This window comes from Aphidius gifuensis, linkage group LG1, assembly GCF_014905175.1.
Source record: "Aphidius gifuensis isolate YNYX2018 linkage group LG1, ASM1490517v1, whole genome shotgun sequence".
Lineage (NCBI taxonomy): Eukaryota > Metazoa > Arthropoda > Insecta > Hymenoptera > Braconidae > Aphidius > Aphidius gifuensis.
The window spans coordinates 10,590,923-10,617,096 of NC_057788.1; positions in this window are offsets into that span (position 1 = coordinate 10,590,923).

The window sequence follows — 26,174 nt, forward strand, 5'->3', positions numbered from 1 at the left end:
TTCAAAGTAGTATACTCTCAAGAATATAAAAATCTGATATGGTAAAATATGAAAGCCATAAAAGAACATATTTATTTATCTATAATTTTATCAAAAATATGAGAATAATATTTAATATATGAAAGCTCCATACCAGAAGTAACTTAAATGACCCAAATGTTGAAGTGAAATAGAATGGCTCTTTGATGGATCATAAATTTTTCGATTGTTTATATAGCAAAAGTACCGAATTAGGTAACGAAAATTTAGATAAAAAGAAAAATTTGGATAAATATATAGGACATTTCTGGGCATATTCACTATACTACTATCACTCGCTGTGATAAGACATTTACGTTACACTTCTATATACTATATCACTATCACTATATATATGGATATGACTATATATTACTGTGCAATTATGGATTTGAGAAAGTTTTACTCGTGCTCAGGCACTGCCTGGTGCTATCTAGATTTGTAATTATTTGTAAAATTTTTCGTTTATCGACAATTATATGAATTGAAAAATTACAAAAGCTGTAGGAAGCCGGACACCTAAAGTTCACCTAGGGTTCCAGGTATAAAGATTGACAATTGACAATTGCATCTTATTGACGATATATTCTTTTAATAAATAACCATTCACAAAAATAGATTAATTAATTATTCACTTGATTAATTTTTATATTTTTTTACTAAAAACAAGTATTCATACAACCAAAAATATTTCTAAAGATTTGTCCAAAATAAAAAGCAAATATTATATTTAAAAAATCATAAATATTTTCATCCAAGTACTCAGTAAAATTATTTGATGTAGTTTGATGATGCACTGGGTTTAGCTTTTAACAGCTGACAATGAATTACATTTGTTTGATTTATTTTTCGACTACGACATTGAAATATTTGAGTTATCAAAATGAAATCAATTTGAGTCAATCAAGTTCAATCAATTTGAGTCAATCGAAAATCAAAACTGATTACAAGTTTTTAAAAACTATATTTTTATATTTTTTTACTAAAAACAAATATTCATACAGCCAAAAACATTTCTAAAGATTTCTCGAAAATAAAAAGCGAATATTATATTTAAAAAATCATAAATATTTTCATCCAAGTACTCAGTAAAATTATTTGATGTAGTTTGATGATTTACTGGGTTTAACTTTTAACAGCTGACAATACATTACATTTGGTTTATATATATTTTTTGACTACAATTTTGATTAATTAAATTGAATAGTTGAGTTATCAAGATTCAAAACTATGTTGGTAACGTAGACTTCCAACTGGGATCACGTTATCCCACAAGTGGATTTTTTTTTTTTTACATTTATATCCATTTATATTAATCCATATCAATGCATATAAATTTATTATCTTTATTTATTAAAGGTTAAGTAACAAATAACAATATGTACATAGCACTGTACAAATGTAGCACTGTGTAGCACATTAAACGCTCAAACGTACGAAATTGTCTAATTAAAAGCGATCATCAAATTAATACATTTACTTTTTTTTTCAAATTCGTTACCAAGTAAATGACATGACACACATTGTATAGTGAAAAAGAACAAAATTTATTGCATTAACTACTAAATTTTCATCTAATCAAAGGATCAATTAGGGTAAATAAAAATTTATAATTTAACTAATTGTATTTATAAAACCATCACGTGTGTCAAGTGTATTTTGACATGTTGCATAACAATCAATGTTGTTTCGCTTTAAATATATATTTATTGATGTTAATTTTACTGGTTAATCATCAATTTTTAATTGTTCTGTATCTTGGACTATATATTTTTTTATGGTTTTTTTTGTTCATTTTAATATTCAGGTTGTAATACATTTAAATTCATCATAATTTATTAAAAGAATATTTTCAGAATTTACTTAAAATGAATGCGAAAGAAATATGTGTTCAAAAAGACCAACAAATCTCTGATGATGGTGACAAGGATCAAAAAGTAGTCATCAATTCATTGAATTGTGACTCATTAGCAAAAATCATCATGTTGCTGCCAATACCAGAAAGGATAGATATGGAAGAAGGTGAATATTATTGATGAATATCAAAATAAAGTTTCTTTTTTGTTAATAAAATATCAATGCTTGTATTATTAATTTTTAAATCTGATATGTTTTATTCGAGTTTGTAACAAATGGAAAGAGGCATGTCAACTAGCTTGGTATGACATTAAAAAATACAAATGTGAATCATTAATTGGACGTTCTTATGATAATCGTTTGTTGACACAATCATACCTTGAGAAAATATTATTGAGATGTGGTAATTATCTGAAAGAATTGTCTCTCTCAGATGTTTGTGATTCAAGTATTATGCCATTTGTTGGTGATCACTGTAAAAATTTGACATCCTTGGAATGTAAATTTGATGATAATTCCCTAATTGATAATGCTGATCACTTTGTTCAAGCATTTACACAGTTGGATAAATTAAAATGCATTAAAATAACTATAAATCACAATTACTCGAAAAAGACAATTAATCTCTCTGCAATAATTGATAGCCTTCCAGAAGAAATTAATGTAATTCATTTATTTTCTAAACCTCTCTGGAATCGAAAACAAAATGATTCCATGGTAAGTTGTTATTAAATATTAATTGTTTATGTATCACCAGTGACAAAAAATACTATCAATTAAGTGCAAATTATTTAAATAAATTTTTATTATTTGCAGACTGTTCAAAGATTCAGAAATCTTCTCAAATTATCATCAGTTGGCCTGTGTTTAGACAACATAAACCTAGAAGAAATAGCAGGTATAACAACACTTGTTCATCTTAACATTGGATTATATGATATACACACAAACCTTTCTCTATTTAATAAACTCGTTAATTTGGAGTTTATCGACTTAACGATGAATATTGAGTATGAGGCGAAAAACTTGTCTACCAAAGTACTTGAGACTATTTTTTGTACATGCAAAAATCTAAAAATATCGAGAAATGGATAAATTTTCAAAACTTGGAATATCTTGGTATTTCTTGTAGCATAGCACCTGACGTAGCCAATACAATTGTTGAATGTTGCAAGAATTTAAAACATTTAAGAATTAAAAGTAACATTATAATGGATACTGCTTTAAAAAAGTTAACAGAGTTGGAAAATCTTGAATGTTTAATATTGTTTGATCTGTTTGATCTCGATGAGGAATCAATAATTGCAATTTCAAACAATTGTAAAAAACTTAAACGTTTAGAAATTGCTGGATGTATAATAGTACCAGCTAATGATGGTGACCTACTGTCTTCACCATCTGTTCTTGATGAACTATCCAAATTGCAATATCTTGAACACCTATGTTTGCGTAAGGCATTAGAGCTTGAAGATAGTACAATTATTGCTATTGCTAATAATTGTAAGAATCTGAAAGGTTTGGATATCAGAGCTTGCAGTAATATTACTGAAACAGCTCTCGATGTAATATCAAACTTGAAAAATTTAGAAAAACTAAATGTAAGCTTTTTTCATATAATTCCTGACAGCTTCCTTATCAAATTGAAAGGATTGAAAGAATTGCATTGTGAAATTTGCAAGAACCTTACTGATACGGGTATCATTCAATTTATAAAAAATAATCCAGATCTTGAAAAGATTTGTGTCAGGGGTATAGATAATATTACAACCGATACGGTTATTGCTGCAGATCAGGCAACTAACAATCGTACAAATGGTATAATTTTACACATAACAATGTGTAGCCCGTTATTAGTAGAAGCTTCTAAGTCAATAATTACATCTCAATGGTTGGTTGTTGAAGAGATTTAATTATGGTTATCACATACGTTTCTTTTTAATTTACGCGTAATGATCTTTTATAATTTATTCTTAAAAACACATACAACAATACGTTACCAAGTCAATGATATGCAAAGGCATATTGTAAAAGAATATTTTCATTTTAACTTGTTGATACTTACAAATTTTTAAGTGAGGTAAATTTATTGAGAATAATCTTATTGAGAATAATATATCCTTCTAATAAACAATCATCAACAAAAATAAATTGATTATATTCACCTGAACAAGTATTCATACAGCCAAAAGTATTTATAAAGATTTGTCATAATTAAAAAACAAATATTATATTTTGGGTTTGAATTTTAACAGCTGACAATAAATTACAGCACAATCTATGTGTTTCTTACCATTTATAACTAATTTATAATTTTTTATTCACAATTATTTAAACTTTTGACTACAGCTTAAAACTTTGATAAATGCATTGTCAATGTAAATAAATTATGTAACTGTAATTCCTTAGCTCTATCTTTTTTTCAGCTACTGCTTTTCTAAAGACATTTTTATAATTTTATTTATTCAATAAATAAAATACTTTTTTTGAAAAAATAAAAATGGCCAAGGAAAGGATGTAGCTAAGGAAAAGATGTAACTAAGAAATTATTGTAGCTTGAAACATAATTTTTTTGGCAACTGTAATTCCTTAGCTCCCCCTTTTTTTAATGTACATATTGATTGTTTGGCTATTATTGAGTCTAAGAAAATATTTAACAGCTAAGTGAAAAGTCGAGCAGCTTTTATTTACTATTAATTGTATGTACAATATTTGATGGGTGCATGTGTGAGTGAGAGAAGAATACACCAATTATGTGCCAATATGTATGTTATCTAGCCACCAGCTATCTCTGGTGACACCACCCATGCATTAGCTAAGCATCTTCTTCCAAGCCTTCCAAGTTCCAGCAAAGTGCAGCTAAGTTTTATTACCCAAGTTTGCCCAAGTTCACCTTTCAGTCTTATTATCTTTATGTCAGTGTTCTCCACCCAGCTGCTCCACGCTATAGAAAATATAGGTAAACATAACCTTACTTTAAAATAATTTTTTAATTGTTATCATTAGAATAAATTGCAATAATAATACAATAATATACAAAAACAAATATCAATTTAAATAATAATATTTATCAGTGCTTTCAATAGAAAGAAGAAAAATAGCTAAACTAATTCAGGTAAATCGAAATTTATAATTTTAACAATTGAGTGCATTTATAAAATTTATAATAATATAAAATATATAAAAATAGAGATGATAAAAATGTACATACAAAAAAAGTCATGTTTTGTTACCGTCCAACACTGATTTTATCATTCTAGTTTTATTCTACGTTCAGTATTTCAAGATGTGTTTTATTTGCCATTTTTTTTATCTTGATTGATCTAGATTTTGGAACATATTTTTATTTATTTTATTATTCTGGCGGTAATACATTTAAATTTATTATTAGTTTTTATTAAAATTATGTTCTTAGAATTTACTCAAAATGAGCGCGAAAAGAAAACGTATTGAGAAAGATCAACAAACCTCTGATAATGATGACAAGGATCAACAAGTTATCGTCAATTTACTTCCAAAAATTTTTATGCCACTGTCAATACCAGAAAGGATAGACTTTGAAGAAGGTATATATTATCATCAAAATAAAGTTTCTTTTTTGTAAATAAAATATCAATAATTCTATTATTAAATTTTTAATCTGATACGTTCTATTCTAGTTTTTACCAAATGGAAAGATGTATATCAACAAGCGGTGTGACATTACAAAATACAAATGTGAATCATCGATTGGACGTTCTTATGATAACCGTTTGTTGACACAATCATACCTCGAGAAAATTTTATTAAGATGCGGAATTTATTTGAAAGAATTGTCTCTCTCATATATTTGCAATTCAAGTATCATGCCATTTCTTGGTGATCACTGTAAAAATTTAACAAGTCTTGAATGTACATTTGACGTCAAGTCATTAATTCATAATACTGATGACTTTGTTCAAGCATTTACACAGTTGGATAAATTAAAATGTATTAAAATATCAGTAAATCACCATAGAGATTACTATGATGAAACAATTAGTCTTGTTGAAATGATTGATAGTCTTCCAGAAGAAATTAATGAAATTCATATACTTTATAGATGTCGGTGGGGCAATATACGATCAGCTCTTTTCGTAAGTTGTTATTGAATACCAATTAGTCGTTTATTACTAGTAACAAACAATCAAACACAAATTATTTAAATAAATTTCTATATTATTTTCAGATTTTGAAAAAATTTAAAAAGCTTCAAAAATTGACTTTACATGGCCTCGGTTTAGACAACTTGATTCTTCAAGAAATAGGAGAAAAAACAACCCTTGTTCATCTTGACATTGAACTATATGATGAACGCATAGGGTTTCCTCTATTTGACAAACTCATTAACTTACAATATATTAAAATAAAAATTGAAGATAGGTCAGATGAAGATACAGAGAAACTCTCTAAAATACTACTCAACACGATTTTTCGTACATGTAAAAATCTAAAACATCTTGATATTCCACATAGTCATTTTGATGTAGCTGAAATTCCTCTCAAAAGATGGATAAACTTTCAAAATTTAGAATATCTTTGTTTACCTTGCGATGAATTATCGCCTCACCTAGCAGATACAATTGTTAAATATTGCAAGAATCTAAAATACTTGAGTATAACATATACCTACAAACGTGGTTTATTAAATGAATATGCTGTAAAAAAATTAACAGAGTTGGAAAATCTTGAAAGTTTATTAATAAAATCTATACTCTTTCAGCTCAGTGAGAAAGCAATAATTGCAATTTCAAACAATTGTCGAAAACTTAAACGATTAGACCTTGTTTATTGCACTATAGTACCAACAGGTATTGATGATGGTGACCTGTCTTCTCCATCTGTTCTTGATGAGTTGTCAAAACTACAATATCTTGAACATCTAAACTTGCGTAATTCAAAAAATCTTAAAGATAGTACAATTATTGCTATTGCTAATAATTGTAAAAACCTAAAAAGTTTAGATATCCATGATACCAGTCCTTGTATTACTGAGACAGCTTTAATTGCTTTAACAAACTTGAAAAATTTAGAAAAACTAAACGTAGGCAATCATCTTATTTCAGACAGCTTCATTATCAGGTTAAGAGGATTAAAACAATTGGATTGTTCTTATTGCGACAAACTTACTAATGCTGGTATTATTCAATTTATAAAAAATAATCCAGATCTTTCAATGATTGACGTCTCAGATATAAATAATATTACAATTGACTTGATTATTGGTGCTGATCAGGCAACTAAAAATCGTACAAATGGTATCATTTTATACATAACAACAAACGATATGTCAATAATAGATGCTTCTAAGCCAATAATTAAATCTCAATGGTTGGCTGTTTTTGTAAATTACTTTTAAATTAATCGTATACCTTTCTCTCCTATTTATACGTGTAATGAAGTTATAGAATTCTTCTATAACATATTCTTAAAAATACATACAAAATATGTTACCAAGTCGAAGACATTGTATACTATAACATTATTAGTAATACTTGTTCTCTTTATTACTTGAAATTATAAAAATTCAAATGTCAATGTTAATATTTTTGTAAAACAAAGTTCAATAATAAAAATACTTTCTTCAATAATTTTTTGTATGGAACAATTTATTTTTACTATTAATCGTACATATGTGATTAGTAATCACTGATTACAAGTTTTTAAAAACTATATTTTTATATTTTTTTACTAAAAACTAGTATTCATACAGCCAAAAACATTTATAAAGATTTGTCGAAAAATAAAAAGCGATCATTATATTTAAAAAATCATAAATATTTTCATCCAAGTACTCAGTAAAATTATTTGATGTAGTTTGATGATTTACTGGCTTTAACTTTTATCAGCTGACAATGCATTACATTTGGTTTATATATATTTTTTGACTACAATTTTGATTAATTAAATTAAATAGTTGAGTTATCAAGATTCAAAACTATGTTGGTAACGTAGACTTCCAACTGGGATCACGTTATCCCACAAGTGGATTTTTTTTTTTTACATTTATATCCATTTTTTTTTACATTTATATTAATCCATATGCATATCAATGCATATAAATTTATTATCAAAGGTTAAGTAACAAATAACAATACATAGCACTGTACAAATGTAGCACTGTGTAGCACATTAAACGCTCAAACGTACGAAATTGTCTAATTAAAAGCGATCATCAAATTAATACATTTACTTTTTTTTTTAAATTCGTTACCAAGTAAATGACATGACACACATTGTCTAGTGAAAAAGAACAAAATTTATTGCATCAACTACTAAATTTTCACCTAATCGAAGGATCAATTACGGTAAATAAAAATTAATAATTTAACTAATTGTATTTATAAAACCATCACGTGTATCAAGTGTATTTTGACATGTTGCATAACAATCAATGTTGTTTCGCTTTAAATATATATTTATTGATGTTGATTTTACTGGTTAATCATCAACTTTTAATTGATCTGTATCTTGGACTATATATTTTTTTATGGTTATTTTTGTTCATTTTATTATTTAGGTTGAAAAAATGTGTGTTGAGAAAGACCTACAAATCTCTGATGATGGTGACAAGGATCCTAAAGTTGTTATCAACTCACTGGACTACGACTCATTAGCTAAAATCATCGTGCTGCTGCCAATAGCTGAAATGATAGACATGGAAAAGGTATATATAAACATCAAAATTAAAATTTCTTTTGTTAATAAAATATCAACGTTTATATTATTAAGTTTTAAATTTGATGCGTTTTATACTAGTTTGTACCAAATGGAAAGAGGCATGTCGACTAGCTTGGTATAACATTAACAAATACAAATGTGAATCATCAATTGGGCGTTCTTATGATAACCGTTTGTTGACACAATCATACCTCGAGAAAATATTATTAAGATGTGGTAATTATCTGAAAGAATTGTCTCTCTCAGATGTTTGTGATTCAAGTATTATGCCATTTGTGAGTGATCACTGTAAAAATTTAACAAGTCTTGAATGTGAATTTGACGTCAAGTCATTAATTCATAATACTGATGACTTTGTTCGAGCATTTACACAGTTGGATAAATTAAAATGTATTAAAATATTAGTGAATCACCATACAGATTACATTGATAAAACAATTAGTCTTGTTGAAATGATTAATAGTCTTCCAGAAGAAATTAATGAAATTCATATACTTAATAAATATTGGTGGTACGGTAAACAAGCACTTCGTTTCGTAAGTTGTTAATAAATACAAATTAGTTGTTTATCACCAGTGACAAACATTACTATCAATTTAATACAAATTATTCAAATAATTTTTTATTACTTTTAGACTCTCCAAAGATTCAAAAATCTTCAACAATTATCATTAGTTGGCCTCTGTTTAGACGACATAAACCTACAAGAATTAGCAGACATAACAACACTTGTTCATCTTAACATTGGATTATATGATATACACACAAACCTTTCTCTATTTAATAAACTCGTTAATTTAGAGTATATTGACTTAACGATGGGTACAGCGTTTGAGGAAGCGAAGAACCTCTCCACAGAAATACTCAATACTATTTTTTGTACGTGCAAAAGTCTAAAAATCCATTTATTAGGTCCTTATGATGTAGCTAAAATTTCTCTCAAGAAATGGATAAATTTTCAAAACTTGGAATATCATGGTTTTTCTTGTAATATAACGCTCGACTTAGCAAATACAATTGTTGAATATTGCAAGAATTTAAAACACTTGCGAATACATAATAGTAATCTTTACCCTATGAATAATACCGCTGTAAAAAAGTTGACGAAATTGGAAAATCTTGAATGTTTAATTCTTTTTATAGTTCAGCTTCTCGAGGAATCAATAATCGCAATTTCAAACAATTGTAAAAAACTCAAGCGTTTAGAAATTCCTTCTTGTATTATAGTACCATCTATTGATGGTAACTTATTTTCTTTTTCATCTGTTTTTGATGAGCTATCAAAATTGGAATATCTTGAACATCTATATTTACGTACGGCATCAAAGCTTGAAGATAGTTCAATTATTGCTATAGCTAATAATTGTAAGAACCTAAAAAGTTTAGATATTCGAAGTTGCAAAGGTATTACTGAGACAGCTCTCGTTGCTTTATTGAGCTTGAAAAATTTAAAAAAACTTTATGTAAGCTTTCTTCATATAATTACTGACAGCTTCCTTATCAAATTGAAAGGATTGAAAGAATTGCATTGTGAAATTTGCAAGAATCTTACTGATACGGGTATCATTCAATTTATAAAAAATAATCCAGATCTCGAAAAGATTTTTGTCAGGGGTATAGATAATATTACTATTGATATGGTTATTGGTGCTGATCAGGCAACTAAAAATCGTACAAATGGTATTATTTTACAAATAGGAATATTTGATCCGTCAATAATAGAAGCTTCTAAGTCAATAATTACATCTCAATGGTTGATTGTTGGTTAGATTTAATTATAGTTATATACTTTTCTTTCTAATGTACGCGTAATATTCTTCAATAATTTATTCTTAAAAACATATTCAAAACGATATTGTGAAGACATTGTAAAATAACATTTTTATTGTAAATAACTTGTTTTCTGTAAAATAATAAAAAATAAAAAAAAACATTACATAGCTGTTGTGCTATTATTTTCCAAAGTTTCTGCATCTTTTTCTCTTTTTGGAATTGGAAATTTTTTGAGTTTCTCTACACATGAATCAATTTTTTCATTGGCAATATAAGTTGTTGCTTCAATTGGCAAAGGTAGAGAATGTTCAACAGGTGGCAATAGTGAATTTGGATCGATAGCACGATAAGCCAAATTGTTCCATATATGTTGAATTTTAACATCATTTATTTGACCAGGTTCTAAGACATCAGCATCTAATCACACAGTGTTAATTAAATTATCAACTGCATCATTTTCTTCCTTTTCTAATTGTTTTAAAATTGATCGATAAGGTCTTGGATCATAACACTTCTTTCATCAGTCCAAACTAATTCATACATATACATGCACTGAAAATAATTTAACACAAATTAATAATGATTATTCTTCATTGCAATAATTATCATTAATAATATTATTGTTCCAGTGTCATGTATCTACCAGAAACCTGTTGACAAAAAAATATTAAAATTATTTGAATATTAATAATTTAATTGCATTTTTTTTTCGGTTAATTATTTGAATAACTAAATCCAGAATCATTTTTTCACTCTTGTTTAGCTCAGTAAACTCAATTTTTGGCGAGGATTTTGTTACACTTGAAAAATAAAATATCAATTGTTATTATATGCAGTCTAAAATTACAAAATTAATAATATTTCTTACATGCAAAGTAAATGAAGTGTTCCTTTGAGAATATTGTTTGAAACGTTTTCCATATCAGCTGCATTTAATTCAACAGAAGGTGAATAATCATTCAGCATGATCAATGTTGTTCTTAATGACCTGATAAAAAATTACCACAATATTTTAAACTTTATTTTTTTAGTATTTGTAATGATTATTGTTTGATATTTACCCTAAACATTCACTTTTTGCAATCTCAACAGCAGTATAAAGTGCCCTAATCCAATTTTTATTGTGGCAATTTTTGGGTTTTATTTTATTTATATTTTTTATTGTATCAATATTGATACTGTTTTAACTGGCTGGAACTCTTCAATGATATTAAAAAATAAAACTATTCTGGGCTGCAACAGAACCCATTAGAATGATGACAGAAAATCTAAAAATATCTACGTCAACATAAAAAACCATTTGTTGTTACGAATTTATTTACAAAAAATATTATAATAACATATGTCTTCGTGTTGTTATTTATTGACATTTGGATCGTCTTGTTTAATTTCAACATCAGATAATAGTTTCTTGAAAATATATATTTATTAAGTGTTTGAATAATACTAATTAATGGTAAAAATAAACAATAACAATAGCTTACTTTCAGTGGTTGATCCTTCGTGGGATTTTTAGTTATTGATTTATCAGTAAAGTTATTTGATTGTGTTTGATGATATACTTTTGACAGGTGACAAGGTGGTTTTTTTTTTTTTTTTTTTAAATATATTCATATTATATCGAAGATAACAATAAACAATAGCAAAATTAACGGGCAAACGTACCGAATTGTCTGAATAAAATTCATCATATGATTAAAACATTTATTAAAAAAAAAAAATACGTTACCACAGTTCAAATGACATTGTGTGTTTAATAAAGAAACAACAAAAGATCAATAAAGTAAATAAAAATTTATAATTCAAACAATTAGATCTATAAAACAATTGCTTGTATATCAACTGTATTTTAACATGTTGCATGACATTCAATATTATCTAGCTTTAAATATAATTTTATTGATATTGATTGATGTTGATTTTGCTGATGAATCATCAACTTTTAATTGATCTGTATCTTGGACTACATATTTTTTTATGGTTGTGTTTGTTCATTTGCATTCATTATTAAAATTTTTGTATACATTTTCAGAGTTTACTTAAAATGAATGCAAAAAAAATATGTGTTGAAGAAGACCAACAAATCTCTGCTGATGGTGACAAGAATAAAAAAAAAGTTGTCATTAATTCACTGGATTACGACTCATTACCAAAAATCCTTATGTTGTTGCCAATACCAGAAAGGATAGACATGGAAAAAGGTGAATATTATTATCAAATCAAAATTTCTTTCTTTTTTAAGTAAAATATCAATGTTTCTATTAATAATTAACAAATCTACTGATAGTATAATTACTGCTATTGCTAATAATTGTAAAAACCTAAAAATTTTGGATATTGGATACATTGGGTTTAACTTTCAACAGCTGGCAATGAATTACAGAAAAATCTATTTGTTTATTACCATTTACAACTAATTTATAATTTTTTATTCACAATTTAAACATTTGACTACAACTTAAAACTTTGATAAATGCATTGTTAGTGTAAATAGTTAACTCATGAGTTATCAGAAGTCAGAACTGGTTAGAACCCTGTTGCCTTCGAGCTGGGATCAAGTTATTCCACACTTGGGTTTTTTTTTTTACATCCATATTAAAGGTTAACAAATGACATTATGACATTAGCACAATGAATGCTCAAACGTAAAAAATTATCTAATTAAAAGTCATTATCAAATTAATGTATTTTTTTTTTTTTTTCATACGTTACCAAGTTCAACTACTAAATTAATTATCACCTAATCAGAGGATCAATTAAGGTAAATCGAAATTTCTAATTTTAACAATGACATTTATAAAACAATCACTTGTATCAAGTGTATTTTAACATGTTGCATCGCATTCAACATTATTTAGCTTTGAATATGATTTTATTGATGTTGATTTTACTGGTAAATCATCAACTTTTGATTGATCTATATTTTGTAATATATTTCTGCTGTATTTTATTCTGGTTGTAGAATACATTTCAATTTATTATCATTTGTTTAATGTATATATTTTCAGAGTTTACTAAAAATGTGTGCAAAAAGAATATGTGTTGAAGAAGACCAAGATATCTCTGATGATAGTGACAAGAATAAAAAAAGGGTTGTCATCAATTCACTGGATTACGACTCATTAGCAAAAATCATCATGTTATTACCAATACCAGAAAGGATAGACATGGAAGAAGGTGAATATTATTGATGAATATCTAATTGAAGATTTTTTTTTTTGTTAATAAAATATCAATGTTTCTACTATTAACTTTAATCTTTGATACGTTTTATTCTAGTTTGTACCAAATGGAAAGATGCATGTCAACTAGCTTGGTATAACATTAAAGAATACAAATGTAAATCATCAATTGGACGTTCTTATGATAACGGTTTGTTGACACAATCATACCTCGAAGAAATATTATTAAGATGTGGTATTTATCTAAAAGAATTGTCTCTCTCAGATGTTTGTGATTCAAGTATTATGCCATTTGTGAGTGATCACTGTAAAAATTTAACAAGTCTTGAATGTGAATTTGACGTCGATTCATTAACCGATAATGCTGATCACTTTGTACCAGCATTCACACAGTTGAATAAATTAAAATGCATTAAACTTATACTGAAACCTAAATATCAAGATGAAACAGTTAATCTACTTGAAATAATTAGTAGTCTCCCAAAAGAAACTAATGAAATTCATTTATTTTCTAAATCCTTGTGGCAGCAAAAACGAAGAGTTATCATGGTAAGTTGTTATTGAATACCAACTAGTTGTTTATCACCAGTGACTAACAATACTATCAATGAAATAAATACATTTTGTTCAAATAAATATCTAATATTTTCAGACTTTTAAAAAATTTAAAAATCTTCAAAAATTGACAGTGCAAGGCTTCTCTTTGGACAACATAATTCTTGAAGAAATATCAGAAAAAACTACACTTGTTCATCTCAACTTTCAACCATATGATGGAAACCACAGATTTCCTCTATTTAATCAACTCGTTAATTTGGAATATATTGACCTAGTGATGAACATGACTCGATATATATGGATAAATACGAATAACTTTTCTACAAACGTACTTAAAACCATTTTTTGTACATGCAAAAATCTAAAACATCTTAATATTCCATTAGGTCCTTATAATGTAGCTGAAATTTCTCTCAAGAAATGGATAAATTTTCAAAACTTGGAATATCTTGGTATTTTTTGTAATATAACGCTTGACTTAGCAAATACAATTGTTAAATATTGCAAGAATTTAAAACATTTGAGGATCTTACATAGTTTTAATCGCATTATAAATGATACTGCTTTGAAAAAGTTAACAGAGTTGGAAAATCTTGAAAGTTTAATATTGCTTTTTTGCAATTTACTCAATAAAGAATCAATAATCGCAATTTCAAACAATTGTAAAAAACTTAAACGTTTGGAAATACCTTATAGCTCTATAGTGCCATCTATTCATACTGAGCCACTTTTTTCTACATCAGTTCTTAATGAATTATCAAAATTACAATATCTTGAACATCTAAACTTGTGTTTTGCAAAAAATTTTGAAGATAGTACAATTACTGCTATTGCTAATAATTGTAAAAACCTAAAAAGTTTAGAAATCCAAGGTTCCATGGGTCTCACTGAGATAGCTCTCGTTGCTTTAACAAACTTAAAAAATTTACAAGAACTTAATGTCAGTTATCTTGATATAATTACAGACAGCTTCCTTATCAAATTGAAAGGATTGAAAAAATTACATTGTAATGAATGCAAGAAAGTTACTGGTGCTGGTATTATTCAATTTATAACAGATAATCCAGATCTTGAAAAGATCAGTGTCAGAGATATAGATAATATTACAATTGATATGGTTATTGGTGCTGACCAGGCAACTAAAAATCGTACAAATGGTATCATTTTACACATAATGTGTAGTCCAATAATAGCAGAAGCTTCTAAGTCAATAATTACATCTCAATGGTTGGTTTTCCGAAGTGATTTAATTTAAGTTACCCCATACTTTTCTTTCCAGTCTACGCGTAATATTCTTCCATAATTTATTTCTAAAAACTCAATACGAAATGACATTGCGGAGACAATTGTCAATGAACATTTTTATTATAACTTGTTTTCGATATCACTTGGAATCTTAAAAATATTGTAAATAACAATGTAATGATCAGCTCCATTTATAACTCCAAATGAATAAAAAAGTACAGAATTATCCCATCGTGGCAAATTTAAATAATAAACACAATTTTATTATTTTGCCTTTGATGATGTTTTATTATAAAATTTTACCTTGAACATTAAACTTATTCCATTGACTGATGAATGAAAACGCTCTTTCCAGTCGTATACTCTGAATGATACGTGTAAAGAGCCTCTAAGTGTTAAAACCGTTGCAGCTGAAAATAATTATATTATGATAATAAGAAATGTAAATTAATGTACATATTGATTGTTTGGCTATTATTGAGGCTAAGTAAAATATTGCTATAAGTAAAAAGTCGAGCGGCTAAGTAAAAAAATCTCGCTGGTAAATTAAGCTACATATTTACTATTATTTATTTGGCTATTATTAAGACTAAGTAAAATATGATTTTTTTTCTAAGTTTTCGAAAGATCTAATTTTTTTTTTTTTTTGAAGTCTCTTATTTTTAACTTGGGAAAACTAGTCAAAACCAGATAAAATTTTAAGAGAACCACGGATGGTAGAAAGGCGTTTGGTGAATAAAATTTAGAAGATTTTGGTATATTCGACAAAAATCGACAAACTGATTCTTCTCGCCACATATTCGTCTTCGAACAGTCTACCAGTCAGATTTTCGTCTTTCAAAGTATTCTACAGTATTCTAAATCATACCTTGGCAATCATTTATAAAACTCCATTATGCGTTTGGCGTACATAGTGCAGTACTAGTTTGTATTTACGTTGAATGTATCATGTAGTACAATATACAATATGTGCCAATATGTATGTAGCTGTCTCTGGTGACAACCCCCGTGCATTGGCTAAGCATCTTCCAAGGCTTCCAAGTTCCAACTATAGCTTATAAGTTTCATTACCCAAGTTCACCTTTCAGTTTTATTATCTTTATATAATATGTCAGTGTTCTCCGATCTGCTCCACGCTATAGAAAATATAAACATAAACTGACTTAAACATGATTTTTTAATTGTTATCATTAGAATAAATTGCAATAATAATACAATAATATACAAAAACAAATATCAATTTAAATAATAATATTCATCGGTGCTTTCAATAGAGAAGAAGAAAAATAGCTGTACTGATTCAGGTAAATCAAAATTTATAATTTTAACAATTGAGTGCATTTATAAAATTTATAATAATATAAAGATACCTATATAAAAAAAGAGATGATAAGAATGTGCATACAAAAAAAAGTCGTGCTTTTGTACCACCGTCCAACACTGGTTTATTTTATCTATTTTATCATTCTGGGGATACGTTCGGTATTTCGAGATGTGTTTTATTTGCCATTTTTTTTTATCTTTAATTGATCTATAGATTTTAGAACATATATTTATTATTCTATTATTCTGGCTGTAATACATTTAAATTTATCATTAGATTTTTAAATATATATTTTTAGAATTTACTCAAAATGAGCGCAAAAAGAAAACGTATTGAGATAGACCAACAAACTTCTGATAATGATGACGATCAACAAGTTATCATCAATTTACTTCCAAAAATTTTTATGCCGCTGTCAATACCAGAAAGGATAGACTTTGAAGAAGGTATTTATTATCATCAGAATAAAGTTTCTTGTTTGTAAATAAAATATCAATAATTCTATTATTAAATTTTTAATCTGATACATTCTATTCTCGTTTTTACCAAACGTAAAGAGATGTATCAATAAGCTTGGTGTGACATTACAAAATACAAATGTGAATCATCGATTGGACGTTCTTATGATAACCGTTTGTTGACACAATCATACCTCGAGAAAATTTTATTAAGATGCGGAATTTATTTGAAAGAATTGTCTCTCTCATATATTTGCAATTCAAGTATCATGCCATTTCTTGGTGATCACTGTAAAAATTTAACAAGTCTTGAATGTACATTTGACGTCAATAGTCATTAATTCATAATACTGATGACTTTGTTCAAGCATTTACACGTTGAATAAATTAAAATGCACTAAAATAATAGTGAAACATGATAAAACAATTAGTCTTGTTGAAATAATTAATAGTCTTCCAGAAGAAATTAATGAAATTCATATACTTTATAGATGTTGGTGCCACCATATACGAGCAGTTCTTTTTGTAAGTTGTTACTGAATACCAACTAGTTGTTGATCACCAGCCACAAACAATACTATCAATGAAATACAAATTATTTATATAAATTTGTAATATTTTCAGATTTTAAAAAATTTAAAAGCTTCAAAATTGGCTTTACATGGCCTTGGTTTAGAACAACCTGATTCTTCAAGAAATAGCAGAAAAAACAACCCTTGTTCATCTTGACATTGAACTGTATAATGAACACATAGGGTTTTCTCTATTCGACAAACTTGTTAACTTAGAATATATTAAAATAAAAATTGAAGAAAGTTCAGATATACAGGATGAAGCGTAAGTCGCGAACAGTAGGTATACTACGAGATTGTACGTGGAATTTTAAATAGTACACAGTAAAAAAAAGTTGGTAATTCGTTTGTAATTTGTAGACTTTAGTCGTTTGTCAAATTTTTGTTTGTTAATTTAACAAAAAAAAATTTGTAAAATCTTTTGACAAACTCTGTTTGTTAATTTTACCAACAAAAAATTTGTAAAATGTTTTTACAAACTCCGGTTGTTAATTTTACAAATTTTTTTGTGTTAAATTTATTGGCTCGAAGCATATATAAATGAAGATTTAATGTAAAAATAAGTAGAATATTTGAAAAAATAATAAAATTTACGTATCAAAAAATATTATATAAATGAATAGACATTTGTTTTTTTGCTTGTACAAAAAAAAAAAAATTTAACAAAAAGTATTTGTAAAATTAACAAACAGCTGTTTGTAAATTTCATTTTACAAACAAAAATTTGTAAAATTAACAAACAGTTATTTGTAGACCTAATTTAACAAATAAAATGTTTGTTAAATTAACAAACGTTTTGTTGGTGGACCTAAATTAACAAACTGAATTTGTTAATTTTACCAACTATTTTTTACTGTGTACATGTTTTCACAGTTTGAATCTACGACGCTTTGTGCCTGAGTTATTAACGTTTTAAGTTGACCAATGAGAATCGAGCGTCGATAATTATTATCATTATGGCGTCTGAAGCCACGTGCGTGTTTACGCGCCATGGATTAAAATGTTTTTGTTTTTTTAATTAATTCAAAATTCGAACGATTAGGACTTGTTTATTGCACTATAGTACCAACAGGTATTGATGATGGTGACCTGTCTTCTCCATCTGTTCTTAATGAGTTCAGTAATCAAAACTACAATATTTTGAACATCTAAACTTGTGTTATGCAAAAAATTTTGAAGATAGTACAATTACTGCTATTGCTAATAATTGTAAGTACCTAAAAAGTTTGGAAATCCAACGTTGCACAGGTATTACTAAAACAAGTCTCCATGCTTTAACAAACTTGGAAAATTTAGAAAAACTAAACGTAAGCTTTCTTGATATAATTACCGACAGCTTCCTCATTAAATGAAAAGGATTAAAAAAATTGAATTGTGAAGGTTACAAGAACCTTACTGGTGCTGGTATTATTCAATTTATAAAAAATAATCCAGATCTTGAAATTCTTAAAAAAGGAACTCAGCTTAGCCTTAGATGTAGCGAAATAAAAAATCTAGCTAAGTAAAATAATGTAGATATTGGTTGTGTGGCTACAATTACAGCTAAGTAAAAAATCTAGCTAAGTAAAATAATGTAGATATTGGTTGTGTGGCTACAATTACAGCTAAGTAAAAAATCTAGCTAAGTGAAAAATCTAGCTAAGTAAAATAATGTAGATATTGGTTGTGTGGCTACAATTACAGCTAAGTAAAAAATCTAGCTTAGTGAAAAATCTAGCTAAGTAAAATAATGTAGATATTGATTGTGTGGCTACAATTACAGCGGTAATCGGTTTTCAATAAAAAAAAGATCTGGTAACGTTTGTTGGGGCGTGTGGCCCGCGTTACCGTTGAAAATTAAAAATTTTCAATACTCCGGCTAGGGCCGTGTTAAATTTCATCTCTTAAATGGTTTTTAAAAGTAACAATACAATAATAGTACATTTTTTTTTACTTTTCTGAAAATCGATTTTTTCGTTCAAGTTAAGGCAAGCTATAACTTCTGTTAGAATCAACGGAATGACTTCATATTAGGCTCAAAAAACGTGGTTTTTAAAACTCTATCGCCCCTTAAAGAGTTTATCTTGATTTCAATAGTCAATTTTTTTTCTATTTTTGAAACAAAAAAGACAAAAATATTTCAAAAATTCTATTTTTTACTATTTTATGAAAACTATAATTTTTTTTGATAAAAGTTTCGACTAAAAGTTGTAGGATTTTACCACACATGCTTTTTAAGTCTTATACAAAGTATCTAGGCTGATTTTCTCGAAAGTTAGAGCGTTTTTCAAAAATTACTCAAAAACTAGAAAAGCAATAACTTTTGATAAAATTGTAGTAAAGACTTCGTATTAGGCTCAAACAACGCGTCTTTAGAAACTCCATCGTCCCTCATGAGAAAGAGCATTATCTGTTCAGTCACTTTTTTTTTTTTTTCTAAAAACTAAATTTAAAAAAAAAAAAAAAATGGTTTTTTTTTAATTTTTATGAAAAATGTGATCCATAGATCAAAATTTTTCCAGAGAGGCGATAGAATTTTCGAACCTAATATGAAGTCTCTAACACCATTTCATCACGAGTTATTGTTTGCCTAAAAAATTAAAACGGCACAAGCTATAACTCAAAATGGAGTAGTCGCAGAGGTTTCATATTAGGCTTAAAATAATCGTTTTTCAAAATTCTATAACTTTTTCAAATGAATTTTATCGTACGAATAGTATTTTTCGTGCAAAAAAAAAAAGAAAAACACAATTTTTTTTTTTTCGTTTTTTGGGAAAAAAAAAAAAATAGCCGAATAGATATCGCTTTTCTTTGTTAAGGGCGATAGAATTTCTAGAGCCGCATCTTTTGAACCAAATCCGAAGTCTTTACGACAATTAGTTTAGAAGTTATGAACGTTTTTTTTTTTTCGGGGGATAAATCCAATACTGCGGCTGAGCCTTTCGGCTCCTAGCCTCCGTAAAAATAAATAAATTGTATTAATATATTGTTTTGAAATTATATTTAATTTTATATATGGTATGTATATATATATATAATTAAACTTACTTTATTTAAGTCGGATATTTTTTTATCTTTCACAAGTTGATTCTGAAAATTGATTATGTATATGTATAGTGAAAATGAAAATTTTTCAATTCATTATATACTTGAAGAACATTAGTGATTATAAATAATTAAATTTCAAAAATTACCCAAGCAAAACTTTTTTTTTCTTTCGTTTATACATATAAATGACACGGTTATAACGTTAATTATTCTAATATTGTTTTTTTTTTTTTTTACGAAGGCTAGGAGCCAAACAAGAAATAAATAAAAATCACCATCCTATGGTGGAGTAAAAGGATAAGGTAAAAAAAAGGGATGTACGGAAGGTTAGCAGGATCAACCTAAATAATAATCTTTGATTTCTGATTTTATATAAAATGCCCCATATATATATATTATAATAATAAAAATAACAAAAGAGAAAATTTTTAAAAAACAAATAAATTTCTTTAAAAAAATATGTCTCATTTTATTTGTGTCGATGCAATAGAAAAATTTTATCAGCTCATTAACAATAATTATTTTCATTATTTTTTTTATATCATAATTAAAAAGAACTGTATTTAAAATTTAATTATTTATAATTGCTAATGTTCTTTGGGTATATAATGAATTGAACAATTCTCATTTTCACTATATATATAAATAATCCAGAATCAACTTGTGAAATAGAAAAATATCCCACTTAATTAATAAAGTAAGTTTAATAATATAATATAATTCATGTACAAAATAATAATAATAATAATAATAATAATTCATGTATAAAATTAAATATTAATATTAAAATAATATATTTAATACAGTTTATTTATTTTTTTTAATTAAAAGTATTTAATCATTTTATTATATTTTAAATTTTTTTTAAATAATTAATTTCAGATGAAGAACATATTAATATTGGTATTAATGGTAGTTTTTGGTTTGAGTACACTTTTTTGTGTAAATTCATTACCACAAAATTATTATAATGAAACTTCAAATGAACATGTCAAAAGAGACACGGCGCACAGCAACTACTTTATGGATGAATGTTCCGATACCTGGGGATGTGACGAAGGAAAATGTTGGGTAGAATGTGCTGGTCTTTTAAAAATGTGGTGCTGGTCAAGAGACACGAACCAAAAAAATTCCGAAAAACCTACTCCATGTGCAGTCAATGCTGCAGATTGCAGTCCATGTTGGAAATGTGCGGATAAATGTTTTTGGTTTTAATAATTAATTATCACCGTTCAAATAAATATCAATAGTAATTAATAATAAGTAAAAACTTTATATTATATAGAATCATAATATAAAATTAGAAAAAATAAAGGTCTCTTTGTTGTTATCATTATTACACTTTTAATATTATATTATATAACTTATATATATTATAAATATTTTGCGGAACAAGGGTATTAGTAAATGAGAATAATACAATCAGATAAAATGACTATTCAATTATCAGGATATTTATAAAATTTAAATTGTTTATTAATGATGTTTCAATTGATGCTGGTAATCAGCAAGTAATCTTCCAAGAATGTTGTATTAAAATTTTAAAAAATATTGTTAACTGTAAAAATAAACTTATTATTCGAAACATAATTGTTCTTGATTATTTAATCGAAGAACATTAGCAATCATGAATAATTAAATTTTAATAAATACGAATAAACATAAAGTGCATTGTATAATTATGATAAAAAAAAATAATGAAAATAATTGTAAATTTTCAAATTTTAATTGGTCATAATCGCTAATGTTCTTCGAGCATATAATGAACTGAAAAATTATTGACAAAAATAATTATTATTAATTAGCTGATAAAATTTTTCTATTGCATCGATATAGTGTAATACTTAAAATTTACAAGATAAAATATTTTTTTTTGTTGATTTATCTCGATTTTCGCAATGTAAAACGATATTTTAAATTTAAGTTAATTAATATTTATCAGCATTTTGTTAAATTGTAAATTAATAAATTCTTTTCTTTTTGTTTTTGCTGAAACATACAATATTTTAAGTCTGTTGAACCTGTAATGTCCTGCGGTAAGCGCCGAACTTTTTTATTTTAGATAAATGGTATAGCACTACGTGTATTTCGGTGGGGGCTTATTTTTTGTAACCAGTGGACCGTACATCAACGCAGAAGACCAATTTTCGTCGTAGAAAGAGACAGAGAATGAGACAGATGGACAGATAAAACGAGACGATATATACTTTCTACAAGACCGACTTTTCAATAACTATTTTACCTACATTTCATTTATCGGCATTTTTTGAACTTATAAAAATTCATTGAATTTTCTATGCTTCTAAAGTTCTAATAATTTATTAAAACAAACAAAAAACTATGAAAAAAATGGTAACTAAAGAAAGAATGTTGTTTACATGTTAATTAATAGAAATTTAATTTTGCCAAGGAAATTTAGGCAACATCCTTTCCTTAGCTAATATTTTTCTCATAGCTTTTTATTTATTTGAATTAACAAAAAGCTATTGGAAAAACAGTAGCTAAGGAAAGGAAGTTGTCACATGTTAATTTATACGAAATTAATTTTGCCAAAGAAATTAACATGCAGGCAACATACTATCGTACTAGTTTGTTTTGACGTTGACTGTACAAAATTTAATGTGCGCATGCGTGAGTGAGAGGGAATGCCAACCAATGTATTGCTAGTGCTTTCTTTTGTGTATTTATAGGTGCTTTCTTTTGGGTGTTTATTTTTTTTCCTGTTTATTTTCACGCATGCGCAATCGAATGCGCAGTCAGCAAAAAGTCAGTTTGCAACAGCGTAGGACATGAGGGGCTGGATCAGCCATGTTTCAATTCTTATTTTTTAAGAATTATTTGTTTGACGCCACTGTTCTTTCATCAAGTTTGCATGACAGGCGCATGTGCATGATCATGCGCATTAAAGTGAAAAAAAATAAATACACAAAAGAAAGCACCTTATTTCTTTTCCTATTTATTTTCGCGCATGCGCAGTTGAATGCGCAGTCGCCAAAAAGTCAGATTGTAAAAATTTTTTTTATATAGATTTTATATACAAAAGCTTCACAAGCGCCACCAGTAGAAGAAAAAAGCCCTAAATTGTAATGCCCTGTGAATACGGGTGCAGTGGGTCAAACGTACAAAATACGTTACCAAGTTAATAACATTGTGTGTAGAAAAAAAAAAAAATTTATTGCATTAACTACTAAATTAATTACCACCTGATCAAAGGATCAATTAAGGTAAATAAAAATTTATAATTTTAACAATGGCATTTATAAAACAATCGCGTGTATTAAGTATATTTTAACATGTTGCATCGTATATTCAACATTACTTAGCTTTAAATATCATTTTATTGATGTTGATTTTACTGGTGAATTATCAACTTTTAATTGATCTATATTTTGTAATATATTTCTGTTGTATTTTATTCTGGTTGTATAAAATACATTTAAATTTATCATCATTTTTTTAATGTATATATTTTCAGAGTTTACTAAAAATGTGTGCAAAAAGAATATGTGTTAGGGAAAACCAACAAATCTCTGATGATAGTGACAAGGATCAAAGAAAAGTATTCATCAACTTACTGGATTACGACTCATTAGCAAACATCATCATGTTGTTGCCAGTACCAGAAAGAATAGACATGGAAAAAGGTGAATATGATTATCAAAATAAAATTTCTTTGTTGTTAATAAAATATTAATGTTTCTATTATTAATTTTTAAATTTGATGCATTTTATTCCAGTTTGTACCAAATGGAAAGAGGCATGTCAACTAGCTTGGTATGACATTAAAAAATATAAATGTGAATCATCAATTGGACGTTCTTATGATAACTGTTTGTTGACACAATCATTCCTCGAGAAAATTTTATCAAGATGTGGGAATTATTTAAAAGAATTGTCTCTCTCAGATGTTTGTAATTCAAGTATTATGCCATTTGTTAGTGACCACTGTAAAAATTTAACAAGTCTTGAATGTGAATTTGACGTTGATTCATTAACGGATAATGCTGATCAATTTGTTCAAGCATTTACACAGTTAAATAAATTAAAATGCATTAAAATAAAACTGGAACATAAAATCCTAGATGGAGCAGTTAATCTGCTTGGAATAATTAATAGTTTTCCAAAAGAAATTAATGAAATTCATTTATTCTCTAAACCTCGGTGGAATCGAAGCGAAACAGTTTTTATGGTAAGTTGTCATTGAATACCAACTAGTTGTTCATGACATGATAATTAGTGACAAGCAATACTATCAATTGTATGAATACAAATTATCTGAATAATTTTTTATTATTTTCAGAGTTTTAAAAAATTTAAAAATCTTCAAAAATTGACATTACGTGGCCTCTGTTTAGACAACATAATTCTCCAAGAAATAGCAGAAAAAACTACACTTATTTATCTCAACCTTCAACCATATGATATACACCACGGGTTTCTCCCATTCAATAAACTCGTTAATTTGGAATTCATCGACCTAATGATGGACATAACTGGAAATGTACATGTAGATACGTTTGACTTCTCCACAAAAGTACTCAATACTATTTTTTGTACATGCAAACATCTAAAACATTTTGACATTTCATATTGTTCCTATGATTTAGCTAAAGTTCCTCTAAAAAAATGGAAAAACTTTCAAAACTTGGAATATCTTGCTTTTTTTTGTGATGTAACGCCATCCTTAGCAAATACAATTGCTAAATACTGCAAGAATTTGAAATATTTGAAGATACATGATAATATCATGAATAATGTTGCTTTAAAAAAATTAGCAGAGTTGGAAAATCTTGAATGTTTAATATTGCTTGGTACGGCTCAGCGCCATGAGGAATCAATAATTGCAATTTTAAACAATTGTAAAAAACTTAAACGGTTAGATATTCCTGGTTGCACTATAGTACCATCTATTGATGGTGAGGTAATTTCTTCTCTATCTATTCTTGATAAGTTATCAAAATTACAATATCTTGAACATCTAAACGTGTGTTATGCAAAAAATTTTGAAGATAGTACAATTACTGCTATTGCTAATAATTGTAAAAACCTAAAACTTTTAGAAATCCAAGGTTGCTTAGGTATTACTGAGACAGCTCTCGTTGCTTTAACAAACTTGAAAAATTTAGAAAAACTAAACGTAAGCTTTCTTGATACAATTACCGACAGCTTCCTCATCAAATTAAAAAGATTAAAAAAATTGAATTGTGAAGGTTGCAAGAACCTTACTGATGCTGGTATTGTTCAATTTATAAAAAATAATCCAGATCTTGAAATTCTTAATATCTGCTCTATTGACAATATAACGATTGACATGATTAATGCTGCTGATCAGGCAACTGAAAATCGTACAAATGGTATCATTTTACACATAGAAATATCTGATCTGCGTATGAGAGAAGCAAGGTCAAAAATTAAATCTCAATGGTTACTTTTTAATAAACTTCATTTCCAGGCGTATAGATAA